The following is a 17,859-nucleotide window of genomic DNA, read 5'->3' as shown; positions in this document are numbered from 1 at the left end:
TACATAAAACATCCTCCATTCAGAATGCAAAGTCATCGGTTTCCTCCTTAACTAGTTTTAATTGCGTGCCACTGTGGGAAAAAACTGAAAAAAATGTGCGTAATTTTCCACCACCATGCTAAAGTGGCTAATGCTACTTCATGATGTTGGCCACCTCAACTAAGGGTAAACAACCGACTGCTGCAAACGGATTGGCTGAACGCGGTATGAAACATTCTGAAGTTGTCCAAAAATCTCAAAATGGTGGTGGAAAATTATGTTTTATTAATACAGTACGCACATTAAAAAACAATCACGCGGCACACCATTAAAGCAAGTTAAGGAGGAAATCGATGTATTTGCAGCCGGAATAGAGAATGCTTTTACGTACGAACCGGTCGCCCATATCAATCTCTCTCTATTTTCTCCCACTGCAGGCCACTGGGCTCCCTCTAACCACCACATTTGCTAAAGAGTGGAAACGCCAACCGGATGCTTCAGATTTGTGCATCCGGTGAAACATCTGGATTGTTCGAGGCTGGGCACATTAAACGCAGACAATAGTCGAGATCCATAGCCCCTACTAGGCTGCACAGGCTACCTCACACAGGTCGAAAGGATGCAGAGGACAACAAAATAGCACTTCCTTACAGGACTTGGTTACAGTGGGCCCATGTCTATATAATGTAATTTTATTTTTAAAAGTAACCTTTATTTAACTAGACAAGTCAGTTAAGAACAAATTCTTACTTACAATTACGGGAAACAGTGGGTTAACTGTCTTGTTGTAATAACTAATAACATATATCATTTAATATAATCTACCAAAGATAATGATGGGGCCTCCTAGATGTGTCACTACAGACACACTGGTTTGAATCCAAGCTGAATCACAACTGGACGTGATTGGGCGTCCCAAAGGGCGGCGCACAATTGGCCCAGCGTTGTCTGGGTTTGGCCCGGTGTAGCCTGTCATTGTAAACAAGAATAAGAATTTGTTCTTAACTGACTTGCCTAGTTAAATAAAGATACAAATATAGTTTACGCTACCTTGTCACGCTATGGCTTGTCACATCATCGGGCGAAAGCAGGGAGAGAGGAGCGCCTTTCTCAAATCTAACGTAATCTATGCAGCTTCGTCAAATTGCCAACAACGCAACATGGGGCATCATCTTTTCCAAAAAATAAATGTTTGACTTTTCAAAATAGTTTCCATTAGGAAGGCAGATAAAGCGTTTCCATCAAAAGCAATCACTTTTGCATGTGGAAACACAGAATCCTACTCATTACTACACGTGCTTAATTACTTCTGTTTTGAACCGATTTTGCAGTGGGGCTTTCGACTTTCAGCCAGTGCAAAACACATCTACACGGGCGCCGGACTCGAGATCACTGCGTTCAGAACAGAAAGGGGTTGGGTGGTGGGTTGGGAACGCTCTGCTGCCCTCTAAATACCATCACTCATTGCTTCAAGCCACACCCCACCACACCCACAAAACGGAGAAAACGTACCTCAAAGTCTGTTCAAGAACGTTGAAGAACGTTTTTGTAAAATGTGTCTCAGTAAAACCGTCATGCAACGTAGCAAGTGATTAATCAAACTGAACGCACCCCTGATTTTTTTTTGTTGCCTAATTATTCGCAAAATATCTACACTTATTGGTCAAAAGACCAATTATTGGCAAAACAATTATATAATAATTAGTCTGCCTGTGTAAATGCAGCCCTTCAGTCACATTGAATAATCCTTTTCCAGTTTCTGTGTGCTTATAAAGTAGTAATTGGAGGTATTCTCAGTACAACTTAGTTGGTGGGTGTTTGGAGTGGACTTTGAGACAGCCAGCAGATGTAGTTCTTCAAATCAAATCAAATTTGATTGGTCGCATACACATATTTTGCAGATGTTATCGCAGGTGCAGTGGAATGCTTTATGTTTCTAGCTCCAACAATACACACAAATCCCAAAATAAAGAAATATCATATTGAGCAATATCAGAGTCCGGAATATAAACATTGACAGTATGAACAGTATATGAATAGGAAAGGTGTGTACATGTAACAGTATAACTTTAAACCGTCCACTCGCCCATACCCGGGCGCAAACCAGGGACCCTCTGCACAAATCAACAACAGTCACCCACGAAGCATCGTTACCCATCGCTCCACAAAAGCTACGGCCCTTGCAGAGCAAGGTGAACTACTACTTCAAGGTCTCAGAGCAGGTGACGTCACCGATTGAACCGCTATTTAGCTCGAACTGCTAACTAAGCTAGCCGTTTCATATCCGTTACATACAGCAGTAGATATATAAGTCTCTGCTAGGTAAAGCCCCGCCTTACCTCAGCTCACTGGTCACCTTAGCAGCACCCACCCGTAGCACGCGCTCCAGCAGGTATATCTCACTGGTCACCCCCAAAGTCAATTCTTCCTTTGGTCATCTTTCCTTCCAGTTCTCTGCTGCCCATGACTGGAACGAATTGCAAAAATCTCTGAAGCTGGAGACTCACATCTCCCTCACTTGCTTTAAGCACCAGCTGTCAGAGCATTTTTACAGATCACTGCACCTGTACTTTGCCTATCTGCAAACAGCCCATCTATCTACCTACCTCATCACCATACTGGTATTTATTTATTTATTTTGCTCCTTTGCACCCCAGTATCTCTACCTGCACATTCATCTTCTGCCGATCTACCATTCCACTGTTTAATTGTTATATTGTAATTACTTCGCCACCATGGCCTATTTATTTCCCTAACTTAACTCATTTGCACTCACTGTATATAGACTTTTTGTTTTCTTTTGTTCTACTGTTTATTGACTGTATGTTTTGTTTATTCCATGTGTAACTCTATGTTGTTGTATGTGTCGAATTGCTACGCTTTATCTTGGCCAGGTCGCAGTTGCAAATGAGAACTTGTTCTCAACTAGCCTACCTGGTTAAATATAGGTGAAATGAATAAAATATAGGATGAGCCCATAGCTGTACTGAAGGTGCTGCAGCACCCCCTGAAAAATCGGAATTAAACCCCCCCGAGTGACAAAAAAAAGTATGTGCCACCCTCCCCCTGCACCTGTACTGTCTCTGCCTTCTAGATGATAGCGGGGTGAACAGGCCATGGCACAGTTGGCTGAGGTTCTTGATGATCTTCTTGGCCTTCCAGTGACACTGGGTGCTGTTGATGTCCTGAGGGCAGGCAGTATGCCCCCCCCCCGTGATGCATTGGGCTGACCTAAACCCCTGAAGTCCACTATCAGCCCCTTTGTTTTGATGACGTTGAGGGAGAGGTTATTTCCTGTTACCACTCCGCCAGGGACCACAACTGCTCCCTGTAGACTGACTTGTCGTTGTTGCTAATCAGGCCTACCACTGTTGTGTTGTCAGCAAACTTGATGATTGAGTTGGAGATGGGTGTAAAGTGAGTACAGGAGGGAGGTGAAGATGCATCCTTGTGGGGCCCCCATGTTGAGGATTAGCATGGCAGAAGTGCTGTTGCGTACATTCACCACCTGGGGTCTGCCCGTCAGGAAGTCCAGGACCCAGTTGCACAAGGCAAGGTTCAGACCCAGGGCCCCGAGCTTAGTGATGAGCTTGGAGGGCACTATGGTGTTGATGGCTGAGTCGATAAACAGCATTCTTACATTGGTAATCCTCTTGTCCAGATCAAATCAAATCAAATGTATGTATTAAGCCCTTCTTACATCAGCTGATATCTCAAAGTACTGTACAGAAACCCAGCCTAAAACCCTAAACAGCAAGCAATGCAGGTGTAGAAGCACCATGGCTATGAAAAACTCCCTAGAAAGGCCAGAACCTAGGAAGAAACCTAGAGAGGAACCAGGCTATGAAGGATGACCAGAATGGGATAGGGCAGTGTGCAGTGCAATGATGATTGCGTAATCTATGGATCTTTTGGGGTGGTATGCAAATTATGGTAACACTTTACTTGACACCCAGCATAACACATTATGACACGGTCATAACGATATCATAATATGTCATAACAGCTGACATAGCTTGTCATAACCTGTCATAACTTTGTCATGCCACATATATTTAGACCTGTTGTGACGTATATTGTGTTATTTTATGGCTGGTTATGACACCTACATAAGAGTGTTAAAACCCACAAAACCTACCGCGGTAGTTATTTTATGGCTGGTTATGACACCTACATAAGAGTGTCAAAACCTACCACACAAGGCAACACATTCCATTACACCATAGCCTGCTTGTCAACCGTATGTTTATGTTATATACAATTATCTGAAATTGACCATACTAAATGATCATTGTAATAGTGCACACATTGATGTCAGACTGACACCTACCCCAATGCTTTGTTGCTGATGACTGGGATGAATGCAGGAGCAGATTTCAGGAGCAGGACAAGACACCTTCTTTTTGACTGATGACTGACATAAGGGCTTGTATGTGATAGCCCTATCTGACTTACCAGATTATGATGGTCAAAATGATTCTTGACAGTGTCATAAAGGGTATTTTCTACATGTTATTTAAATTATGATGGGAAAAAAAAGGAAACTTCTTGGCAGAGAAAAAACATTTAAATAAATGTGGGTTTTGACACTCTTATGTAGGTGTCATAACCAGCCATAAAATAACACAATATATATCACAACAGGTGTAAATATATGGGTTATGACAGTGTTATGACCATATAATGACAGGTTATGACAAGTTATGTCAGCTGTTATGACATATTATGTAATGGTTATGGCCGTGTCATAAAGTGTTATGATGCTGGGTGTCAAGTAAAGTGTTACCCAAATTGTAGTGGGTCTAGGGTGTCAGGTACTTACTTACTGACTTTATTGTCCCCATGGGGAAATTTTGTTGCAGTGTCATGTACACATTTAAAGTGGCGTTTAAATACAAAACAAATTGACAATGAAACTTTCATAACAGTTACATACCAATAAAAAGAGACGAGCCTGCTGTCCTTACTGGGACGGTAGGAATATTAGTCCGAGCTATTTAGGAGGGATATCACACCTGGCACAAATGATTGTCTCGTTCTGTTTTTCCTGCAGACGGTTGCCCTATACCTGCTCACAGAGGGGAGTAGTACACAGTCTGGGTACAGGGGGTGGCTTGGGTCTAAAATGATTTTGTGAGCCTTGCGGAGGGCCCTGAACTTAAAGATCTCATCCAGGCCTGTCTGTTTGACCCCAAGTACATTGCTTGCTGTGGTGATAATCCTTCTAAGCATATTTCTCTGGCTGACAGTGGCATTGCCAAACCAACAAACATTACAAAAAGTTAAAATACTCTCAATGAAAGATTTGTAAAACAGAGTCAGTATAGTACAGTCAACATTAAAAGACTCTAGCTTTTTGAGAAAGTACAGTCTCTGTTGACTCCTTTTGTAGATCAGATCTGTACATTTACTCCACTGAAGCTTATTGTCCAAGGGGACACCCAGATATTTGTATTCCTCTACAATCTCCATGTTCTGACCTCTGATAGATGTTGCAGAGGTAGGTGTTGTACGCTTCCTGAAGTCTATCTCTTTGGTCTTGTTGGTATTGAGGACCAAGTGTGATTCGTCACATCACTCTACAAAGTAATTTAGGACCAGGCCACGTTGTTCCTCGTCATCACGCAACATGCTGATCAAGGCAGTGTCATCAGCGAACTTAACAAGGTGTCTGTCAGGATGGGAACTAGTACAACTATTATTGTACAAGATGTACAGAAGTGGGGACAAAACACATCCCAGAGGAGAGCCTGAGTTGGTGGTGTGCATGTCTGCCACCTGGGGACCGACTTTGACCCGCTGTGATCGCTGGCTCAGGAAGTCCAACAACCATCTAAGGAGAAGTCTTGAATGAGTCAGAATGTAAGGCTGGATTGTGTTGAAGGCAGAAGAAGGTGGATGTGATATGATCCATAACTAACCTCTCAAAGCACGTCTGTCACGGTTCATGAATCCACTGCCTCCGTCTCTCTCTCTCTCTCTCTCTCCAGTGTTTGTGTGGGCGTGGTTTCCCAATCTCGGCCTGATTGTCTGCGCCAGCTGGAACCACTTATCTTCCCTTTATATGTTCTGTTACCAGTGTTTCTTGTTGTCAGTTCGTTGTTTCTTCTCTGAGGTTGTGTCGTGTGTCCGTGCTCTTCTCTTGTGTGGATTATCTGCTGTGCTCCTTCCTACTCATCCGGACACACTCCCCTGGTTTTCTCAGCACGTTATGATCGGAAGATGCGCCCGAGTTCCTGGGTCGGATTCCCTCTGAGTACAGTCTGTCTGTCATGTTGCTGCTGTGAACTACATTCATTAAAACCATCGTTGCTTGCATCTTGCATCCGCCTCTGTGTTGTAACAGAACGATCTGACCAGACCATGGATGCAGCGAGTTCAACGAGTCTGACCGAATTCCTTTCCCGCAGTATCACGAGAATGGATCAACAAGAGGAGAACATCTCCAGCACAGGTCGGGCAGTACAAGCCCTTTCGACGCAGGTATCCCAGCTGACCCAACAATTGCAACATCTGAGGGGTTCCGCTGCGCCACCTACACCGGCAGTTCAACCCGCCCCGCCGGAGCCGGATTCCCAGCTAGAGCCACGGCTACCGACACCAGAGGGTTATTCAGGTGATCCTGACTATTGCAGAGCCTTTCTTACGAGATGTTCCATGCATTTCTCGTTGCAGCCACGGACCTTCAACCGTGAACAGTCTAAGGTAGCATTCGTACTCACACTGCTATCAGGCAAAGCGTCTCTCTGGGGAACGGCGGTGTGGGCGAACCAGGACCCATGCTGCACCTCTTTCCAGACCCTCTCCGAGGAGATGAGAAGGGTCTTCGATCGGGCCGTGGCGGGTAGGGAGACGGCCAGACTACTCGCTGACCTTCGCCAAGGAGACCATTCAGTATCGGAATACTCCATCCAATTCCGCACTCTGGCCGCTGAGTGTCAGTGGAACGAGGAGGCGCAGTGGGACATGTTCCTGCATGGGCTGGAGGACCGGATCCAGAAGGAGATTTATGTTCTGGACCTTCCCAGGAGTTTAAATGGACTAGTGGAACTAGCCCTGAGGGTCGACGCTCGTCTGAGTCGTATTGGCCGCCGAGCATGCCCTAACAGACCGTATAACGACACGGAGGGCTGGCATGCCAGCGTCGGGAACACGGCCAGTTCAGCTTCCGCTCACGAACCCATGCAGCTGGGGAGAGCTCGCCTCTCCCGGGAAGAGAGGGAGAGGCGGAGATCCCAAGGACTCTGTCTCTACTGTGGTAGAGCGGGCCACTTTATCCACTCCTGCCCGGTAAAAGATCAGGCCCGGTAGTAAACATGAGGCTACTATCGGGTGGTGTCACCACAGAGAAGACCTCATCATCTACTCTCCTCCCGGTAAGACTAAGATGGGCCACCCACACGCACGACACCCAAGCCTTACTGGACTCAGGAGCAGAGGGTAATTTCATGGACTTCAAGCTCGCTCACAAACTCCAGATCCCTATCACCTCACTCACGCACAAGATATCCGTCAACGCTCTCAATGGTCAAGAACTCCCCAACATTTCTCACACCACTGAACCTATCACACTCATCACTTCTGGCAATCACACTGAGACACTATCATTCCTACTCATGGACTCACCCCTTGCACCATTAGTTCTCGGCCACCCTTGGCTCACCCAACACAACCCCAGAGTTGACTGGGGTCATAACTCTATATCCATGTGGAGTAACAAGTGTCTTGAGTCCTGTTTAGTGTCTGCTTGTTCGTCTGTGTCTGATTCTGTGTTTCTAGAGGAGGCAGTGGATTTGTCTAACGTGCCCGTTGAATACCTCGACCTGAAGGAGGTGTTCAGTAAGTCCCGTGCTGCTTCCCTTCCTCCGCATCGTCCCTATGACTGTGCAATAGAATTATTGCCAGGTGAGTCTCCGCCTAAAGGCAAGTTATATTCACTTTCTGTTCCTGAGAGGGAGGCTATGGAGAGATACATCTCTGGTTCTCTGGCATCTAAATTCATTCGTCCTTCCTCTTCTCCAGCGGGGGCGGGGTTCTTCTTTGTGGGGAAGAAGGACGGATCTCTGCGTCCTTGCATTGATTACCGTGGGTTGAATAACATCACAGTGAAGAATACCTATCCCTTACCGTTGATGTCCTCCGCCTTTGAAAGGTTACAGGGAGCATCCGTGTTCACTAAGTTGGATTTACGTAATGCATATCATTTGGTTCGCATAAGGGAGGGGGACGAATGGAAGACCGCGTTTAACACCCCCAGAGGGCACTTCGAATATTTGGTCATGCCTTTTGGGCTATCCAACTCCCCAGCGGTTTTCCAGGCACTCGTCAATGACGTGCTGAGAGATATGATTGATCAGTTCATATATGTTTACCTGGATGACATACTGATTTTTTCTTCTTCTCTCCAGGAACACGCTCAACACGTCAGACGAGTGCTTCAGAGGTTGTTGGAGAATGGACTTTTTGTCAAGGCGGAGAAATGCATTTTTCATGCACAATCCGTTCCATTCCTAGGTTACATCGTCTCGACTGAGGGTATTCGCATGGATCCCGACAAGGTTAAGGCTGTGGTGGATTGGCCAAGCCCAGATTCCCGTAAGGCCCTACAGAGGTTTCTGGGATTCGCCAATTTCTACCGGCGTTTCGTTCGCAACTTTAGCCAGATAGTCGCTCCTCTTACCGCCTTAACCTCTCCCAGAGTGACGTTCAGGTGGTCCGATACAGCCGAGGCTGCATTCGCCAAACTCAAGAGCCGCTTTGTTTCGGCTCCTATCCTCATAGCTCCCGATCCCTCGCGTCAGTTCGTGGTGGAGGTGGACGCTTCAGAGGTGGGGGTAGGTGCAGTACTTTCCCAACGTTCCTCTTCTGACGACAAGATGCACCCTTGCGCGTTCCTTTCCCATCGGTTATCACCTGCGGAACGCAACTACGACATTGGCAACAGAGAGTTGTTGGCAGTGAAGTTAGCACTGGAGGAGTGGCGCCATTGGTTAGAGGGTTCGGGGGTACCTTTTATAGTTTGGACCGATCACAAGAATTTGGAGTATATCAGAACCGCCAAGCGACTCAACTCCAGGCAGGCGCGGTGGGCACTCTTTTTCGGACGTTTTGACTTCTCTCTCTCGTATCGCCCGGGTTCCAAGAATGTCAAACCCGATTCCCTTTCTCGCATTTTTGACCATTCCGAACGCCCATCCACTCCCGAGTGCATCCTACCCGGGACCCTAGTGGTCTCCACACTCACATGGGAGGTTGAATCGAGGGTCAAAACGGCCTTAGAGGGGGTCACGCCTCCGCCCGGTTGCCCGCCTAATCGGTTGTTTGTGCCGGAGGGGTGTCGGTCCGATGTTATTCGGTGGGGGCACTGCTCCAACGTAGCGTGTCATCCAGGAGTCAGCCGCACTAGCTTTTTGGTTAAGCAACGCTTTTGGTGGCCACTGATGGCTCGTGACATTCACAGTTTTGTCTTGGCCTGCTCGGTTTGTGCCACTGGGAAGACTTCTAATCGACCCCCAGATGGGTTACTCCAACCGCTGTCGGTCCCTTCGAGACCCTGGTCCCACATCGCGCTAGATTTTGTTACCGGCCTCCCGCCCTCCCAGGGCAAGACGGTTGTTTTGACCGTGGTGGACCGGTTCTCGAAGGCGGCTCATTTTATTCCCTTGCCTAAATTACCATCTGCCAAGGAGACAGCGGTAACTGTCGTGGATCACGTCTTTCGCTTACATGGCCTGCCGATGGACGTAGTTTCTGACCGGGGCCCCAATTTGTGTCCAAGTTTTGGCAAGAGTTTTGTAGGTTACTGGGAGCGAGTGTCAGCCTGTCTTCAGGGTTTCATCCCCAGAGCAACGGTCAAACGGAGAGGGCCAACCAAGATTTGGAGAGAGTGTTGCGATGTTTGGTTTCTAAGAATCCCTCTTCCTGGAGTCAACAACTCTCTATGGTTGAGTACGCTCACAATTCGTTGCCAGTGGCAGCCACGGGTCTCTCTCCGTTTGAGTGTAGTTTAGGTTACCAGCCACCTATCTTTCCCAGTACGGAGTCCGAGGTCACTGTTCCCTCCGCTCACGCTTTCATCCAGAGGTGCCGTCACGCATGGAGCAGAGCCCGTGAGACTCTTCTCCGGGTGGGGGCGCGCACCAAGGCTAAGGCCGATCGCCACCGGTCGAAGCCTCCGGTACACGTCGTTGGCCAAAGAGTGTGGCTTTCTACTAAGAACATTCCACTCCGATCCGTTTCGAACAAGCTTGCCCCCAAATTTATCGGCCCGTTCAGAGTCACCAGGATCATTAGTCCGGTGGCGGTCCGGCTCAAGCTTCCTCCGGCGTATAGGAGAATTCATCCTACCTTTCATGTGTCTAAAATAAAACCTGTGTTTCAGGCACGCATTAACCCGCCGGTCCCGGTTCCCCCGCCGCCACGACTTGTTGATGGGGAAACCACCTTTTCTGTCAATCGTATTTTGGACTCTAGAAGGAGGGGACGCGGATTCCAGTACCTGGTGGACTGGGAGGGTTACGGCCCGGAGGAGAGAAGTTGGGTACCTGCTAGGGACATTCTGGATCACTCCCTTATCGATGATTTCAATCGACAGGTAAATTCGCCTGGGAACGCCAAGAGGCGTTCCTAGGGGGTATTGTCACGGTTCATGAATCCACTGCCTCCGTCTCTCTCTCTCTCTCTCTCTCTCCAGTGTTTGTGTGGGCGTGGTTTCCCAATCTCGGCCTGATTGTCTGCGCCAGCTGGAACCACTTATCTTCCCTTTATATGTTCTGTTACCAGTGTTTCTTGTTGTCAGTTCGTTGTTTCTTCTCTGAGGTTGTGTCGTGTGTCCGTGCTCTTCTCTTGTGTGGATTATCTGCTGTGCTCCTTCCTACTCATCCGGACACACTCCCCTGGTTTTCTCAGCACGTTATGATCGGAAGATGCGCCCGAGTTCCTGGGTCGGATTCCTTCTGAGTACAGTCTGTCTGTCATGTTGCTGCTGTGAACTACATTCATTAAAACCATCGTTGCTTGCATCTTGCATCCGCCTCTGTGTTGTAACAACGTCATGATGACAGAAATGAGTCCTTGTGTTTTATACTGTGATTTTGTCTATTAAGAGAGCGTGGCCAGTTTTATGATCGTAACACTTTAGTCTGTTAAGATCTTTCATATTGATTGAATATTGTGTTGTTTGCTGTGTTGCACTGAAAATCAGTTTGCTGTAATTACACTTAATATTTGCCTTTGTAGAACTGTACAAATTCAAGTTGTAATAAAATCTATAAATGTTGTGATAATCCTGTGTTGCTTCCATACCAGTATCCAGTTGAGGTCTTTATGACCCAGGCCTATCCTTGTAAATCTACCAATAGTAGGCCTATATCTGCTCTTTAACTTGTAGCACACATTGGACTTTCAAGTGGAGTTGATTGCCATAAGGACATAAGCAGGGTTGGGGTCAAAAGCAATTTAATTTGAAATTCCAATTCAATTCTTGAATTCACTCATAAAGTGGAGAATTTACACTGAATTTAATTGTAATTCCAACAATCTTAAAGTTATGGAATTGGATTTACACTATTTGCACTGATGGAATTGGAATTATAAAAACATTTGATTTTTGGAATTAGATTTCAAGTCAATATTTGTAAATTTCCCAGTTAAAGGAATTAATGCACTTTGTATCAAACATTTAACTGAAGGATTTGTTTAAAATAATTTACATTTCCATTATAGTAAGGCTGTCTGAAAAGTGACATGATCAGCCTGAAAGCCTGAGGTAATTTAATTTGTGGAATTGTTTGGGATAATATTTAATTGTGAATTGAATTATTGAAATGTAGTTACCTTGGAATTGAGAGGTATTGAATTATCTCTGAATTCAAAGGCTGACCTGGAATTTGAATTGAATTACAAGGAATTCACAGAGGGAATTGAACTAGAATTGAATTAGTTGAATTAACCCCAACCCTTGATATAACTGAAATTAAGGTGTTAGTATTTAATCAATTAATGATCAATAACAGATCATCAGTATTACATTAATTAATGTGTAATTGCAGCTTTAGCACAAAACGTGACAATCAGGATGAGTCTCTTTCATTTAATTAATATGCTATCAAAACTTGCTTCGTGACTCATATTTCTACAAGCATTACCCCAATATAATCATATGTATCTGTTATCCCTTTGACTCATAACCAAACAATTTCACTGTAAAACTTCCAGAAACTTAATATTCAACCAGGTAACCTAGCGGTTAAGCGCGAAAAGTAGCTGGTGGAAAAATCTGCAATTCCGCGCTTGAGCAAGGCATCAACCCCAAACATCTGTTCCCAGGACCCCGATGACTTGGACGTCGATAAAGCGTCGAGTTTGACACCCCTGCTTTAAATGTTGATAGTGTCTCAAAATGTATAGACACGTGTCTAACCTTGGTGTAAAACCTCTGAATTAATACAATGCATCACGTCCCCCAATTTAACATGTCAGATGATGAGCTATGCATGTACCATGCGAAGGGCCTCGAGCAGTTGAGAACAACTGCAACATTTGGCATTTTGTAAAGTGAACAAACCTCCGCTGCTACTACTCTTGGATGCAGCCCCGTTGAGAACCTGCGTGTTGCTTAGCAACAACGTGACACGGTAGTTTACGCAACCGTTCAAGGCGGAATTTAATCTTATAGGGCATTATTGTATTTTATGTAGCCGCTAGCTAGATAGTCAGAAAATACATTTTTGAACATTTCGCAGGATATGTTGTTGACGGTAAAAGTAGCTGTGGGTGCTACAGTAGCGCCTGAATCAGGACGTTGACATGTAAAAAAAAATAACAAAAAAAAACGAGGATATATCCATTCTGGGAACAAGTAAATTTATAGCCAACTCAACTCTCTTCAGTCCAAGCTAAATTAATCACGCTTTTACCTCCCTTCATGCCACATGACACACACCTAGCCAGCTAAGATTACATTTTGCCATTAGTTTACACAGTGGCAAGATGTAGTAGGTACCAAATAATAGATTTCATTTCACTAACAATGATCTAACTAACAATTTGTTTTTGCACAGGATTGTGGCGATTGCATACTGCTACTGCCTTAAATGGAACCACTTAATTTCCATCCAGGGAAGGGGGGCCGAGATTACTAGGTTTTAATTATATTTTGCACGAAATACCCCTCCCCACGCACACATACCCGAACACTTGAAAAGCAGTTGAAACAGAACAGAGATAGTTGTTCGCATTTTTCTACTATGGTTATACTCTGTCATCACACGTTGACTTGCTCCCAGACAATGAGACAGGTTGGCACAACACCACCGGTGTAATGTACTGTATCAAATTACAGACCATGACAAAAGGTGAGTCACTCACTTGCTTAATAACGTTTCCTATGAGCACTCCACTTGCAAGTATGTTGTACCTTGAAAGCACCGGCCTAAAGTGCATGTTAGACTGGGTAGGATATCTGTTTCAACATTCTGTATTTAGGCCAGGAACTATACTGCAGCCAGATGGCGCCCTTAAACCACCAAGTCTATATTGCCACATGAGGCTCAAATTAAGCTTCCCTGGCCTGTTTACTGATGCTTACAATACGGCGATTGGTTATGAACAGTTATGGGTGATACTGGAAGGACATAAGCTCATTATGTTATTGTCATAATAAGTGCATGACTTGGACTGAAATAGGTGCCTGTACTAATTTTGGATGCCTGTATTGTTCATAATTAGGTGCAGGAACTCCACAATACTTCTGAGCTAATATTCTGCGGTGCATCACAACAAGCTCCTGCCCAAGTCAAACACTGGTTTTCATAATACTAAATCTCTTTCATACATAGTGGATTACATGTCCGATATACCATAGGTACCTTTGTGTCTAATTTTAGGGGATAGACATTTCATGTTCATTCCTTATGTATTACAGTCATACTGTTATTTGTATGTATAGTATTTATGGAAATCAGTTATGTGTTTTTGGCTTTTCATCATGCTAACCAAAAGGAAACATGATTTGGGGCATAACTCTTCAATTTGATTTACGGCTCGTAATTTCTGATATCTTTTAAGATCAGGCAGATCTTCAAGCAGTGTGCCCCAGCAGACGTCGCAGTTGTGCCCTGGTTAACACCCCCTCACTGTGTGCCAACAAAGCTGTTTGCCATATTCAGGAGCTGAAGAGGCAACTGGAGAACTGGTGTCAACAGGTAAGATGCTGATGTCATAGTGTGATCATGCAAGAGAGAGAGAACTATGGGGCAAATATCAGTGATATTAACAAATTATCCAATCTATCTAGAAATACTGTAAGGTTGGATGCATTTCTGTAATTTGTCCTGTCCCCTCTATCAGTCAGGAAATGTTCAGCATCAGATGTCTCATGAAAAACAGAAAAATAGCAAAACTTTTAGGTAAGTAGTGTCGTGTTTATCCAATGTTAGTCTTCATCCAAAGCTTTACATTTACAGCAATTAAAGGGATAGTTCACCCATATTGGTTTCCGTACCCTGTTAGCAGTCTATGTACAAGATATGACACCAATCTGTCCTTTGGTTTAGCTTCCCTGGTAATGTTTCCAAATGCTCATATTTTAGCAGTTGTGGCACAAATCCCAAATCCCAAGTCATGAGATTGATATTAGGAAAGCTTAGGCTAGCTTTTTCAAACATACATTTGCTTCCTGTAGCACTAATTCCAAAAGGTTTGGGACACTGTAAAGTCCATGGAGAATAAGAGCACCTCCTCCCAGCTGGCCACTGCACTGAGGATAGGGAACACTGTCACCACCGTTAAATTTACGATAATCAATAATTTCAATAAGTATTTTTCAATAACTGGCCATGCTTTCCACCTGGCTACCCCTACCCTGGCCAACATCTCAGCACCCCCTGCAGCAACTTGTCTAAACCCCTCTGCTTCTCCTTCACCCAAATCCAGACAGCTGATGTTCTGAAATAACTGCAAAATCTGGATCCCTACAAATCATTCGGGCTAGACAATCTCTCTTTCTAAAATTATCTGCAGAAATTATTGTAACCCCTATTACTAGCCTATTCAACCTTGCTTTTGTATCGTCGGAGATCCCCAGAGATTGGAAAGCTGCCGCGGTCATCCCCCTATTCAAAGGGGAGACATTCTAGACCCAAACTGCTACAGACCTATATCTATTCTACCCTGGCTTTCTAAAATCTTCGAAAGCCAAGTTAATAAAGAGATCACTGACCATTTTGATTCCCACCGTACCTTCTCCCCTATGCAATCTGGTTTCCGAGCTGGTCAAGCCACGCTCAAGGTCCTAAACGATATCATAACCGCCATCGATAAAAGACAGTACTGTGCAGCCGTCCTCATCGACCTGGCCAAGGCTTTCGACTCTGTCAATCACTGCATTCTTATCGGCAGACTCAATAGCCTTGGCTTCTCAAATGACTACCTTGCCTGGTTCACCAACTACTTCTCTGATAGAGTTCAGTGTGTCAAATCGGAGGGCCTGTTGTCTGGACCTCTGGCAGTCTCTATGGGGGTGCCACAGGGTTCAATTTTCGGGCCGACTCTTTCTCTGTAAATATCAATGATTGCTCTTGCTGCTGGTGATTCTCTGATCCACATCTACGCAGATGACACTATTCTGTATACATCTGGCCCTTCTTTGGACACTGTGCTAACAAATCTCCAAACGAGCTTCAACGCCAAACAACACTCCTTCCGTAGCCTCCAACTGCTTTTAAATACCAGTTAAACTAAGTGCATGCTCTTCAACCGATTTCTGCCGCACCCTCCCGCCTGACGAACATCACTACTCTGGACGGTTCTGACCTAGAATATGTGGACAACTACAAATACCTAGGTGTCTGGTTAGACTGTAAACTCTCCTTCCATACTGACATTAAGCATCTCCAATCCAAAATTATATCTAGAATCGGCTTTCTATTTCGCAACAAAGCCTCCTTAAGCCTCCTTCTGTAACGGCGTTCTTCGTTTGTCGAAAGAGAGTCGGACCGAAATGCAGCGTGTTGGTTACTCATGTTTTTAATGGAACAAATGACGATACACGAAATAACTTATAAATACAAAAACAACAAACGGAACGTGAAAAAACCTATACAGCCTGTCTGGTGAACACTAACACAGAGACAGGAACAATCACCCACGAAATACAAAGTGAAACCCTGGCTACCTAAATACGGTTCCCAATCAGAGACAACGAGAATCACCTGACTCTGATTGAGAACCGCCTCAGGCAGCCAAGCCTATACAATACCCCTACTTAGCCGCAATCCCAAATACTACAAAAACCCCACTATGAAATACAACAACATAAACCCATGTCACACCCTGGCCTGACCCACTAATTAACGAAAACACAAAATACTAAGACCAAGGCGTGACACCTTCACTCATGCCGCCAAACATACCCTTGTAAAACTGACTATCCTACCGATCCTTGACTTCGGCAATGTAATTTACAAAATAGCCCCCAACACTCTACTCAGCAAACTGGATGTAGTCTATCACAGTGCCATCCGTTTTATCATCAAAGACCCATATACTATCCACCACTGCGACCTGTATGCGCTCGTTTGCTGGCCTTCACTACATATCCTTCGCCAAACCCACTGGCTCCAGGTTATCTATAAGTTTTTGCTAGGTAAAGCCCCGCCTTATCTCAGCTCACTGGTCACCATAGCAACACCCACCTGTAGCACACGCTCCAGCAGGTATATTGCACTGGTCATCCCCAAAGCCAACACTTACTTTGGCAGCTTTTCCTTCCAGTTCTCTGCTGCCAATGACTGGAACGAATTGCAACAATCACTGAAGCTGGAGTCTTATATCTCCCTTTCTAACTTTAAGCATCAACTGTCAGAGAAGCTTACCAATCACTGTACCTGTACACAGCCAATCTGTAAATAGCACACCCAACTACCTCATCCCCATATTACTACTTCCCCTCTTGCTCTTTTGCACCCCAGTATCTCTACTTGCACATCATCTGCACATCTATCATTCCAGTATTAATGCTAAATGGTAATTATTTTATTTATTGCCTACCTCCCTACACTTCTACATTTGCACACTGTACATCAATTTTTCTATTTATATTTTCTTTTGTATTATTGACTGAACATTTGATGTTGTGTAACTCTGTGTTGTTGTTTTTGTCTCACTGCTTTGCTTTATCTTGGCCAGGTCGCAGTTGTAAATGAGAACTTGTTCTCAACTGGACTACCTGGTTAAATAAAGGTGAAATAAAATAAAATAAAATTAGCATTTTTTGCACATAATGTTCAAATCATTTGAAAGTATCTAAAATGTATTGTGAAGCTCAACACAGTCACTTATAGACGGGTTAGTTGTTTATCAACAAAACCTATGTGTACGCAGCTATGCGGCAAAACAGATGTGGTTGGCTTAGATTGTTGACAACATGTAAACTTTATTTCGTCTCCTATGTTTATTGAAAACAAATACATTTGCACAACGATCAATTGTTGTCTCTCCAATACATTGTTACAGTTGTTGATTAGCGAGCTAGTGAATTGTAGCCATTTTAGCATAGACGTGATGTCAGTCAAAACACCTGAAAACAAGACATGGTTTGAAGAACAAGTGAAAATGAGCTGAAACGAGCCACCTACGTTTCCCCACATGGCAGTTTCTTGTCATTGTTGCTCGCTACCTGGCCATCCAGAATCACAAGATCATAAAGACTTCTGCCTCATTGAAGTGTGCGCATCGTTTTCGTAATGCTGTCAACCCATTTATAGATGATTTAAACATGCTGCCAACAAATGCTAATTTGTTTGTTGAATGGGATTTGTGCCACAAATGCTAAACGTTAGCATTTGGAATCTTTGCCAGGGAAACTAAATCAAGCACGGA

General features: G+C 44.6%; 1 long non-coding RNA gene across 1 annotated transcript; it reads left to right on the top strand.

The window, feature by feature from the left end:
- The first annotated feature begins 10,487 nt into the window (after window positions 1–10,487).
- Window positions 10,488–11,000, top strand: LOC135558818 (uncharacterized). Its single transcript, XR_010458397.1, has 2 exons — window positions 10,488–10,573; window positions 10,673–11,000. It is a non-coding gene; the product is annotated as an uncharacterized LOC135558818 (long non-coding RNA).
- Window positions 11,001–17,859: the final 6,859 nt, after the last annotated feature.

This window comes from Oncorhynchus masou, chromosome 17, assembly GCF_036934945.1.
Source record: "Oncorhynchus masou masou isolate Uvic2021 chromosome 17, UVic_Omas_1.1, whole genome shotgun sequence".
Lineage (NCBI taxonomy): Eukaryota > Metazoa > Chordata > Actinopteri > Salmoniformes > Salmonidae > Oncorhynchus > Oncorhynchus masou.
This window is presented reverse-complemented; position numbering and strand designations above follow the sequence as displayed.